Source organism: Chlorocebus sabaeus, chromosome 22 (genome assembly GCF_047675955.1).
Source record: "Chlorocebus sabaeus isolate Y175 chromosome 22, mChlSab1.0.hap1, whole genome shotgun sequence".
In the NCBI taxonomy this organism is placed as follows: domain Eukaryota; kingdom Metazoa; phylum Chordata; class Mammalia; order Primates; family Cercopithecidae; genus Chlorocebus; species Chlorocebus sabaeus.
The window spans coordinates 19677073-19690241 of record NC_132925.1 but is presented as its reverse complement, the minus strand read 5'-3'; the positions used below and the strand labels follow the sequence as shown (position 1 = coordinate 19690241).

The 13169-nt window shown below is 39.7% G+C and overlaps 1 protein-coding gene across 6 annotated transcripts in view; it reads right to left on the bottom strand.

Moving 5' to 3' along the window:
• The window catches only part of COL8A1 (collagen type VIII alpha 1 chain), a 150505-nt gene that overhangs the window by 17663 nt on the left and 119673 nt on the right, over nucleotides 1–13169 (bottom strand). The window lies entirely within an intron of this gene.

The following is a 13169-nucleotide window of genomic DNA, read 5'->3' as shown; positions in this document are numbered from 1 at the left end:
GCTCAAAAATTCCTGCAGTCATTCAGCAAATATTGATGTAGGCTTCCAGTGATAAGAATGACAAATACAAAGTATGCATATTGGAAACGGGAAATGGGTAGTTAATGAGTGTGACATAGTCATGCTCTAGGAGTAACAAAAATTTTGTAAGAAAAATAGAAGATCTAACATCCAGAGGCAGCTCTACAGTAAAGTAGGGGATTGTGAGGGCTCTGCAAGAATAAGGTTCTTGCCATTCCATGGACCTGGCGATACACGGCAAGGTGAGTTCCTTCTTGGTATGGCTCTAGAAAGACTGCGGAACACTGTCATTTACATGGACAGCTTTCTGCTTTCTCTGCACTAGTACAGTTTGTGTAACCAACACAATATAAAATAAGTGTTTTCAGGCCTTTTGCAAGGGAGAGATGTGTGGGGAAATTTCATCTAATGTAATCCATTAAACTGGACATCGTAAAAATATTTATTTAGAGCAAACAACTATAATGTGTTATATAACATATAAATTTTATAATACATTTCCTGGGGGTCATATTGTTGAAGTTTTATTTAGCTAGGGTTATTTTGAATCATATAACCCTGAATGACTTGATATTAAAAGTTAAGCCATAAGATTTCTATCTTACATGGGGAGAACATTAAATCATATCAATAGGACTTGGAAAATAAAAATAATTATTCAATGTTTTCTAAAATTGGTTCCTCCTACCCCCTCACCCACCACCACACACAAAGACACCATTCAGTCAGAATGGCAGTCCTACTAAAGTTGCAATAATTTAGTCCACAATTTCTGAATTATAAATGAGCTAAAAAATCTTGACAATTTCTTGGTCAGTGAAAATGTGGATTTGTTCTTTCCTTGTTGCATGGTTCAAGAGTAGCAGAAATCATTCCACAGGACTGCTCCCAACAATGAATTTAAATTGAAAAAAATTTAGTTCTAAACCTGGGGCTAAGCCTAAAATACTCAATTGTGATAAATCATCATCCACAGAGAGGGCAGTCTCTAAAATCCACTACTTTTCAACCACAGCTCCATCTAGATAATTAGCCTGCGTGGTAACATCCTGCCCTTTGAACAAAGGCAAAGCTTGGAGAGCAACCAAACCACAGCTATCTTGGTATTAGAAGTTCCATTTATTTAAGGGGTGGAATTTATTTTGAGGGATAGAGAGATGGATGTGGTGTCTGGGAGGAAAAATCATAAGGTTTTCACAGTTAATCCACTGAACATTTTTCAAAGAAAAATGGAAGTGTAGAAAGGAAAGGGCAGAGTATTATGTAACAGATGCCAGGTCTTCAGGATATATTAGTTAAGGACGCTGAGAGTGTAAAGGACTTTTCTTTTTATGAGCAAAACTCATTACAAGGCACCAGAACTTACAAGAACATATGGAATTTCATTGATAAACATGGATCACAAATGTTATTTCTTAGGACTTAGAGTGTGAGTAGAGCACTGAGCTGGATATGGGAGACTTGGAGTCTTCTCTGTAAACTTCTCTGTCATGATATCATTGTAAACCTTTCAGGGTCTCCTTTTACTAAACTGTAAAATGAGGGAGTGAATTAGATGGGGAGTGGGGGGTTGTAGAAGCCCAGTGCCTAGAGGAAGTAGTGAGGGGCATGAATGAGTCCAGTTGGCTGACTAGAGTTTGCAACGAAGTTACCAAGAGCAGAAAGTTTGAGCTAAACTGCCTGAATTAAATCCTGATTCCATCACTTATTAGCTGTGTAATCTTAAGCAAGTTACTTAACCTGTCTGTGCCTTGGTTTCTTTTTGATAAATTGCTGCTGATGATAACATTACCTGTCTTATGAGGTTGTTGAGAAGATTAAGGGAATTAATACAAGTAAAGTGCTTACAACAGTGTCTAATATAGCAAGCACTTTATAAGTGTTAGCTATTATTTAAATTAAGAAAAAGAAAACGGTGGTGGTGGTGGAGGAGGAGCAGTGGTAATAACAGATGGGATCTTGAGCACACGTTCCATGACACTTTGCTTCACTGCGGTATCATCTTGAAGAATTTGTAAGGTAATAGTTTTTGTTTTTACACTGTTTCAGACCTGTTTGGAAAACCAGGCTGACCGATTGTCCCCTGGCTCAATGTTCTTGAGATCAATGATAACTTTCACTCATTTTCAGGATGCTTTTAAGATTCTATTTATATCTATGTTAAAGGTCTTAGGCTTAGCTTGAGCTGAATGACAGGATCGTGGAGGCATTTTTCTAAATCCCCAGTCTGAGTATGCAATTTAAGACTTCCCATTGCAAGGAAAAATCTCTGAAGTTCTCTTTGTCTGAAGAAAGGCAAGGTAAAGATAGTTTCTAATAAGTAAGTAACAAATATTATGTTGGCTTGCCCATTTCAGTGCAGTGTGTCTCCCACCTGTTTGCCACATGCAAACACTAGTTCAAAGGCTGGATCTCTTCTTGCTCCCTTTCCCCCAGAAAAACTGGTCACTCTGGGGAGCCTTCTTTGTATTAACTGCAAAGGGCTTTGGCTTTGAAATTCAGAGAACTGAAGACATTTCTGCCAGGTGATAGCAGCAGGTTGCCCTTGTGGGAGTGACTACAGAATGTAGGCTATCTTTTACTGCTGAAGGAAGTAAAATCCACAAGTAATATATATATAAACCTTCAGGTCAGCAAAATCATCAGCTTATAATCACTTTTCTAGCTTTATCTTTCCACACTGTTTTGGGAGTTCAATAATAATATTGCTACAACAAACATTTATTTATTGTTTACCATATTTAAAGAGTTATGTCTAAAAGATTCATTCCTTACCCATAGACTTTTACATAATTTTGTGTATGAAAAAACACAGACTCAATTCAGTATATACTTCTTTTTATACACAGTGAAAAGTAGTATCCTCACGTCCAAAATGCCAAATAAATCTCAAACAATATTTAGCCATAGGCATTTGTTGAAATACAGAAGGTTAATTTCCCCCTAAGTGAAGCAAATCTGTAATGCATTTTATTTTGAAAAACCAATTCTTGGTGATAAATTCTAGAAGCTGGTTTGGGGAAAGACATGCCATGTAATAGCTCACTCAAGTGTCTGGGGGAATAGAATCAAACCTTTATCTTTGGGAATTCTCTTTGCACTTAGTTCGTAACTGTGCACAAAGTAGTCTTGACAAATCCTTGTCAAATGGCACCATTTTCATCCTGCCTACCCCTTTTCTAAATGTTGAAGTACCATCTTCGTAGTGTGATGGCTGAGAGAGCACCTGAACACTGGATCGATGTTGCTCTTCCCCCTGCTTACTGTTTTCATTTTCATTCTCCTGATTTTATGTCCTGAGGTCTCCTGCCAGCTTACAAGAATGGAAAATCCTACATTATAGCCATTCTTTCTTAGAAATTAATAAAGAATGCTATTTTTTTTAAATTTTAAAAGTCCTGTAAAGAATGATGAAGGGTTGACCGATGGTAAAATATTCTTGAGATCAGTGATAACTTCTACTCATTTTCAGGATGCTTGTAAGATTCTCTTTATACCTATGATAAATGTCTTAGGCTTAGCTTGAGCTGAATGACAGGATCATAGAGGCATTTTCCTATATCTCCAGTCTGAATATGCAATTTAAGACTTCTCATTGCGAGGAAAAATCTCTGAAGTTCTCTCTCTTTCTACAAAAGTAACCTCTAAGACCCATTTCCTTGTTTGTAAAACCAAGATTGTTAGACTAACTGACCCCAATGTTACTTTTAGGTCTAAAAACTCACTGTCGTTGGTCCTGCCTATCTTAGTTATTTTTGTTGTTGTTGTCTTTAATCATACCAGGGATTGGACATAGTCAGGCAGTAGGTTATTGGAGTCGAGTATTAACATGAAATGGGATGGGTGTTGATAAAAAGGAGAGGAGATGAGCATTTTATTATTTCATATTCAAGTGAACTCTTCAACAGCATTTTGCAAAGTTTCATAATTCTTTTCTCTGTGATGGTCTGTTTTGTGGGCCACATCCTTGCCATGAATTTCTGTCTCCTTGCTGTGGAAACCAGCCAAGGATACATTATTGACCACCTGCTCACTTTCTTACACAAGATGTCTCCCCAGACTTATTTTCTTTGCTTTCCTCTCCTGCTGGTTTATAGCTTTCCCTTATGTAGCAATAAAACTCTTTGAGAGTTCTCTTAAGTATGAATTAATGCCACTTAAGTATATTTCCGTTAGCTGCCCTTTGATGGTTCTGTTTAAAAATAAAGGGAGAATCGGGGCAGCTTGGTTCTTATTGAAATTTTCCTTCCTTTTGCTTTAAAGTTACCACTCCTCAGAAATAGTTACGCTCCAAGAGAGCTTTGTTAACACTAGAAAAACGTCTGGGAAATATTGTCAGAAGACAAACTTACCATCTTTCAGTAATTTTTTTTTCCCCATTGGAAAGATATTTACACTATAAAGAGACCCAGCTCAGCCTGTGTGAGCTTTCCTTGTATTCCTTTAAATATCAGAAAGTGTGTCTGAATTCCAGAGGAACAGAATGCAATCTTGTTCTCCACCCTAATAGCAAACAGATTAAGGATTGGTTGTCATGATTCCATTTCAACTTTGTGCAGTCTGCAATTTATTTTACTTTCCCCGTCTTTTATATTTTGTTCATTCATCTGAATCTCACAGTTCTAACTCTGAGAGCTGGGAAATGTGGTGTCTGTCCTGAGCTCGCCACCAGCCTCTGTAATTCAGCTTCTGTAGGTTTGTGGCTTCTCTGCTCTAAGACAGTAATAGAATCTGGGTATTGAGGAAAAGATTCCAGCAAGACAAGCACTACTCTCTAATGGAGTATTTTTCTCAAAGGCGTTCAAACCAGAGCAACTCCATCTTGAATAGGGGCTGGGTAAAATAAGGCTGAGACCTACTGGGCTGTATTCCCAGGAGGTTAAGGCATTCTTAGTCAAAGAATGAGATAGGAGGCTGGCACAAGATACAGGTCACAAAGACCTTGCTGATAAAACAAGTTGTGGTGAAGAAGCTGGCCAAAATCCACTAAAACCAAGATGGTGACGAAAGTGCCCTCTGGCCCTCCTCTCTGCTTGTTGTATGCTAGTTATAATGCATTAGCATGATAGAGGACACTCCCACAAGCACCATGACAGTTTACAAATGCCATGGCAATTTCAGAAAGTTACACTATATGGTCTAAAAGGGGGAGGAACCCTCAGTTCTGGGAATTGCCCACCCCTTCCCCAGAAAACTCATGAATCCACCCCTTGTTTAGCATAGAATCAAGAAATAATTGTAAGTATTCTTAGTGCAGCAGCCCAAGCTGCTGCTCTGCCTATGGAGTAGCCATTCTTTTATTCCTTTACTTTCTTAATAGACTTGATTTCACTTTATGGGTTTTCCTCAAATTCTTTCTTGTGTGAGATCCAAGAAACCTCTCTTGGGATCTGGATTGGTACCCCTTTCTGGTAACATTTTCATTTATTCCTTATTTTATTTGCTTACAAAGTGAAACTAACCAGGGGACATTCAGTGAAGTTTGGGGCAGTGTTCATGACCCATTCCCCTGAGCTCATGACCACACACCACTTTAGATTTCTTGTTTGTCCCATTCAACAGACATTTTGAACTGCCATGCTAGGAGCTGTAGAGGATTCAGGCACAACTTAAAGGTCACTTCTGCCTCAATGTCAATCCAAGGCAAAGACAGACGTGAAAAAAAAAAAATACAAAGAAACCAGTCCTTCTTCCTTTCCTTATCAGACTTTCTATTTTTTCCCCCTTTCTCTTTTTCCTGTGGCTTCCCTGATTCTTTGCCCTTTCCCAGGTTTCTGAGTCCCATCTGGTGCTTACAATCTCATCAGATCACTTTGAACTTGAAGCACAGTAAAGACTAATGTCCTTCAGAGGCCACAGTGGGACACTGAATCAAAATCATCTTCCTTCTCACTGGTTCAGGGACCAACTTCTTATAAAGCAAGAAGGAAATGCCAATGTGATATAAGTAGGGTGGCATTAAAACTCAAAATACCTCCTCCATAGGTCTGCTGTGTGCCTGAAATTTCCATTAAAGTTCCAGAATGTATTAAAGTTCCAAAATTGTAAGCAAACAAAATAAGGAATAAATGAAAATAGTCCACTAGACGGTAGTGCCTCTTTTGGAGGGCTCTTTTCCTCAATAGCCAGATTTTATGACTATCTTGCAGCAGAAAAGCCAGAAGCCTACAGAAGCTAAGTGACTTACCGACAGTCCAAAGATTTATATGACAGACGATTGATCTATAATGGAGAACATGGCCCAAGGAACTGGGACTCAGGAAATTTATAAGTATTGGGCCTGGGACAGTCTGGGAGGTGTAGGTGGATTACCCTTGCTGGGAATGGGTAGAGAATAACATGGAGGTACAAGGTAACAGGAACCCTAGAGAAGCCTAGCCTCATCACAAAGCCTCTCTCACAGTTTCTAGGAAGAGAGGGTGGCCATCATGGCATGATTAATTTGTGTCTATCACATCACCACTTAGAGACAAGAGTTAATGTATTCAAGAGGAATCTCCTGCAGCCTGGCCTCCCAGGAAAGGAATTGTCCTCCACCAAAGCTCCATGGAAACTGGTTACAGTTTACACAGAAGACGAACAGTCCTGGTCATTGGCAAGGCTTGGACCCCAGCCCTCTTTTCCCACATCATGCCAGAGGAGGGTCTTGTGCTTCCCAAACATGCACATGGATGGGGCAAATCCTGCCACATTAAATAGCTAGAGTTATAAGACTTGGTTCTCATATGCCAGGTGAGAGAACACCAGACAGCGTGGTGCTTTCTTTAGCCATGATTGATGAGTGGCCAGGAGAGACTGGAGTCCAGGTTCTGCTATGTCATATCAGTAGTTTATTCCTGATCACATCAGGGGAAGGGCTGATGCTTCTCTAATCATATAGTTTAAATGCTTTACAATCCACGGGGCAGGAGCCTTCTCGTGGCGTCTGACTTTCAGGCCTGCTGGATCGTTGTGTATGACCCTAGCCAGGAATGTGCCAACGTAACAAGGGATCCTCACACCCACTACTGTTTCTTCTTCCATATATGTTCCCTAATAAACATTGCTTGGCCATTTACTTTGGTTTGCTCAACAACCTCCAGATCCATTCCAGTGCTCGACTTGAAGATTGGAGGTCTCAGACTAGAGGAATGCAGAGAAATGCTTTCACTCATTAATTAATTCATTGATCACCTTTTTCGGTACTTAGCAAGTGCTGAGACACAACAAGTGCTGGAGACTCACTAATGAGTGGAAAATGAGGCTCCTGTCCTGGAATGACTCACAGTCTAGAGGGTTTGCCTGACTGAGGAGTTCACTGCTCAGACTCTTTCCCTGTGTCAGTTTCAATCTCTGTGAAATGAGTAACAGGGAAACATTTAACTGTTCACGTGTGTTGGGCTGGATATGAACAGCCCAACACACATGTTGGGCTTAGGTAATAGTTGCCAACATTTTTACAATCTCGTGCTGGCTCCTCTCCATCTCCCAGCATGTGATCGGGCTTCTTCTGCTCTCCAATCCTTGATGTGTATCCATAAAAAACAAACTTATTTTAACATCAGTCTGAACAAGACTTGCAAAGAATGCAAATGGAAGACATTGCATAGCAAACATAAATAGCTTTTGAATGATCTCTATGAGTACCTGGCCTTATACAGGTGCACACTGAAAAAAATGATGAGTTATTCATAAGAACTCTGAGGCAGGCTAAGAATTACTAAATATACATATTTTTTGGCATATAATGATATTCTGGATTTTTTTTAGAGGAACCATACTAGAGTCTTACTGTTGGATTCTACTTGTTCTGGCTTCTAACACAATCAAATAGCACCATAACCTGTGAAGAAAATTCATTTTACAAAAATATATGTCTATTGGGTCTGGCATGGTGGCTCATGCCTGTAATCCCAGCACTTTGGGAGGCCAAGGAAGGTGGATTGCGTGAGGTCAGGGGTTCGAGACCAGCCTGGCCAACATGGCAAACCCCCATCTCTACTAAAAATACAAAAATTAGCGGGGCATGGTGGTGGGCACTTGTAATCACAGCTACTTGGGAGGCTGAGGCAGGAGAATCGCTTGAACTCGGTAGGCAGAAGTTGCAGTGGGCCAAGATTGTGTCACTGTATTCCAGCCTGGGCAACAGAGTGAAACTCCATCTCAAAAATATATTTTTATAAAAATATTTATATATATTTTGTATATATTTATATATATTTATATATATATTTAATATATATATATATCTGTCATCTACTTACCTATCTATTCATTTTCTAACCTATCATTTCTCTTCCCTGCATAGTTACCAAAGCAGGCATAGTGGTACAGAAACACAGGGTAGCTACATAGGGTAAGCTATGCATGATCCTGAGTTCACAGGGTAAGCTATGCACGATCCTGAGTTCTGATTTGATATAGAAATAAACATTCCAGCATTCATTAAAGTACCTTTTGGATTAAACACATAAAATGCAATTATATATTATAATTTACCTAAAGCTTTTCCTTCAAAGACCTCAAACTGATACAAAGTTACTTTTAAAATAAAGATCCCCACAATAAAGATTCTACATGAATAGAAATAGTAGCAGCTGAAGTCTTTATTTTATCTTGTCCTACTCGTGAAACATACAGGTGTAGATCACAATCAGGAGAAACTTCATACTAAAATGCAGTGATATTCGGTTAGAGGAGGGTTTGGCTCACTCTTGGCTGCCATTCCCCTTAAAAACCCAGAAAAGCCTGCTCGCTGTGACATGGAAGCCAGGCATTAAACATGGCCTACTTGAAGTCTTGTTATTATTAATAAATCAAACAACACATATTTTGTGAGGGCTTAGAGTGCTTCAAACACTACTACGCTCTGCTAATAATGACTATATTCAGTCACATCACAAACTTTGAATGAAGGTTTACCAAGTTCTGACACTGCGCTAGATGCTTTACATAAATTATCCCATTTAATACAATCCCAGTAACCCTGGGAGGCAGTGACTATTATTGTAATCATTTTGAAGACAAGGAATCGAGGGCCCAAAAAGGTTAAACCACTTGTCTGAGATCATCACCCAGCTAACAGGTAGCGTAGTAGGATTTGAATCTGCTGGTCTATCTCCAAAGGCCACACTCTTCAGGACTATTCTGGATTCAAGACACTGGAAGACTACATGGCATCAGTGCCTCATTGTTACGTATGAGTTATTTGTTCCCATTAGTAAAGACATCTTCAGGCTGGAAACATCGTCTCCAGGAGGCCACGAAACATACTCCCTACGAGTTCTGGCCATTGTTCGGTGAGCCCTGGATCCTTTGGCATCCCCATCATGCTGCCTGGGATTACTCCTTGAGCTCTTCCACATAAATCTGCTCCCCATTTTTAATAAGATCTAATTTTATTTCATTCTGCTGTGTATCACTTAATTTCTAAAAACTGACTTTATTTTTTAGAGCAGTTTTAGGTTTACAGGAATATATGGGGGAGTACAAAGTTCCCGTATATTCCTCCTACCCCCACACTGGCACAATCTCCCCCATTATGAACATCTTGCTCCACAATGTTGCATTTATTACAAATGATGAACCTACACTGAAACGTCATTATCACCCAAAGTCCATTTTACATTAGCGTTCACTCTTGGTGTTGTACATTCTATGAGTTTTGACAAATGCATAATGACATGTATTGTACTGAGTAGTTTCACCACTCCGAGAATCCTTTGTGCTCTGCCTGTTCTTTCCTCTCTACCCACCCTCCCCAACCCCTGAAAATTTCCCATCTTTTTACCATCTCCATAGTTTTGCCTTTTCCAGAATTATACAGTATGTAGTTTTCTCAGATTCGCTTCTTTATTTAGTAATATGCACTTAAGATTCCTACATGTCTTTCATGGCTTGATAGCTGCTTTGATCTTAGCACTGAGTAATATTCTGTTGTCTGGATGTGCTATTACTTATTTATGAATGTGATCTTAAAGCCACAGTGTGGGCTTCCCGGAATTCTCCTCTGACTTAAGAAAAAATGCATATGGGCTCTGCTAGGCAGTAACCGGATACTTTAACAGACCAACATTGGAAGGTATTCATGACTGACAATGGTATCACTGGATTACTCCTTCAGGATAAAACAGTTGTCTTTTACTAGAGTTCTGGTCACCCAAGGAGGAATGTATGATGGGGAAGCCAGGAGTCTGAGGCTCACTCAGAGGACCTTTGAGGGAAGGTGGCTTCTTAATGTCCCCATATGACACCATATGGACACCTCATCCTACAGAGGGGGTGAGCTAAGATCCCTTGAAAACCTAGCCATGCCTAGTATTACACTTTGGGTCCATTAGCATCTTCACAGTTAACATTCTGGGATTTTCATGAAAGCAAAACACAGAAGAGCCGTTGGCTTATTCTCAGCTGCACAGTATTAAAATCACAAAACTAGCTTGATGAGCTAGAAAGGCTCCCGCTCAACCATGACTGTTTTGCAGAAAGCACACTAGGCTGAGGGGCATTAATTTCAAGTGAAGTTTACGTTGCCTGGCATCTTCTTGGCCAGAATTTATTAAAAGATACCTTTTTGCCTCACACCTAATAAATGATGGTCATTATAGACCTCAAGGTCACTGAAATATCCTCAAATGACTTCTCAATCATTACCTTTAACCCAGTGATGTTAAAATTAAACTTCTAGCTAGAATTAGTATATTTTAAGTTACAATTATTCAAAAATGGTCATCAGTCTATGTATAATATAAAATAATTATTCATGAATGCATTTAACTTTGTTAGCGTGTGATTATATGAATACTCTCTCTTATTTAACAAATGTAAATCAGGTCATAGCATTCTTTTAAAAACCCTCCAATACATTCCTATTATTCATTGAATCCAGACTCCCTTCTGTGACTTACAGATCCCTATCTTGTCTGATTCTTTCCTGTCCCTAATTCCATTTCCACTTGTTGAATAAACATCGGCCACACTGACCTTCTCTCTGTTCTTTGGATTCACCAATTTGGTTCTGCCAGGGCCTTTGGGCAAGCTGTTTTTCTGCCCAAAAGGTCTTTTTCCAGCTCTGCACGTGAATGGCCCCTTTTCATGTTGTGCAGATCTTGGTGAAATGCTGTCCCCTCAGAGGTCACTTCCTTGACCACTCTGGCGAAGGCGGTGCACAAACCCGGTCACTCTCTATCACATTGCCTCATTCATAGCATTCTCAATAGCTGAAGTTATCCTGCTTATTTAATTTATTCATTGCCTATCTCCTCTGCCATATATTTAAACTCTGCAAGAGACAGGGACCTGGCCTGTCTTTTCACTGTTCTGTTTTCCCAGTGGCTGGCAAATAGTAGGTGCTCCAAAAAATGTGGAACAAAAATGACTGAATTGATGACACCATGGGTGCTAATCACTGTCCTTTGAGTATGATTCTGTGTCTTGTGAGTATATCTGTATATAAATATATGTGTGTACTTCTTGGTAGAACAACTCTTTTCTGTTCTCTCTTTTACTGTCACCTGTGCTATTAGGAAACCCAGTTCACTGGCTGTCCTTTATTTCTGCACTCTTAAGTGCTTAGCACAACATTTGACACATGGTAGTTGATGAATACATGTTTTTGAGTGAAAGAATAAATTTGTAGGCAATGCTGATGAATCTCTTTAAAAAGCGGGCTATGCCATTTCGGTGTTGATATTGCGAAGGATACACTATCCTACAATATGATACCTTAGCATACTAAGTGTTTTAAGGTGAAGGTAATTGAGAAAACCTCAGAAGCAAGAAGGTCATGCTTTGACCTTCTCCTGCCTTTCTCTCCTGAAGTGAGTCTGAAAAGAATTATCTGACCTACTTCTCCAGAAAGCAGGTCATACAAGCCTCATTCCAAACATGTCCTGCCCTATACCGAGAGGCCACGAAGAATCTGAACAAACAGGCCTTGCTAAGTTCCCATTTACCCCCAGTTAATTACCACTAGACCATACCCTTTTGTTCTCTAATCTTACTTCTGCACAGCTGTTCATAAAAAAGTTTGTCCTGGGTCTTTGGGTCTTCATTTCTGAAGGCTCCCATGTCACATATAACTTATATTAAACAAATTTGTCTGTGGAAGCTTGAATCAAAACAAGAAATTGTATGATTTTCTGTTGTCAATCTATCTTTTGTAATTTTTTTTTTTTTTTTTTTTTTTTTTTGGAGAGAGTCTAACTCTGTCACCCAGGTTGGAGTACGATGGCGCCATTTTGGCTCACTGCAACCTCCGCCTCCCGGGTTCAAGCAATTCTCCTGCCTCAGCCTCCCGAGTAGCTGGGACTACAGGTGCATACCCCTACACTCAGCTAATTTTTGTATTTTTAGTAGAGACAGGGTTTCACCATGTTGGCCAGGCTGGTCTCGATCTCCTGACCTCATGATCCACCTGCCTCGGCCTCCCAAAGTGCTGGGATTACAGGTGTGAGCCATCGCACCTGGCCCAATCTGTCTTTCGTTACAGGGGTCCCAGTGAAACTTACAATGGGTAAGGAAAAGATAGTACTTTGTCTCTTTTATAGCATATAGCAACATGATACTAATATTGTGAATGCCAATCTCTAGTGAAGCTTTAGTGACAGGACACTGTCTCACCAGCCCTCTGAGGTCCCTGCTTTTTGGAAAAGTTTCCTTTTCCAAGGAGCACATGAATAGTTGGCAGGCTATTAGCAGATAATAGCAGATATTATCTAATAGCCTAATAGCAGGCTATTAGCAGATAATAGCAGATAATAGGAGGCAGATAGCAGAATGTCTGCCCTTATCAACAACTAGAAACCTTCTTAATCCAATATTCCTGGTAAAATGATGGCAGTCTATGTCAGGGGTTAGCCCCATGGCCCTTGTCCTTCGGGAAATGGTTGGAGGATAGGATAAGGACTGACATTTATTAGATGCCCTTCATATGCCAGGCAGTGTCTTTGGTGCCAGACATACATCATCTTATTTAATTGTGACAACACTCCTATGAAGAGTTGTCAACTTAAAAACAAGATGAGGAACCAGAGATTCAGAATATTGAGTTACTTGCACAATTTTACATACCTGATATTGACAGAGCTAGGATTTCAGTTTCTTTCTGACTCCAAATGCTGTGCTCTTTATACCACAGGCACCACAAAAGCAACCAAATAACAACAAAA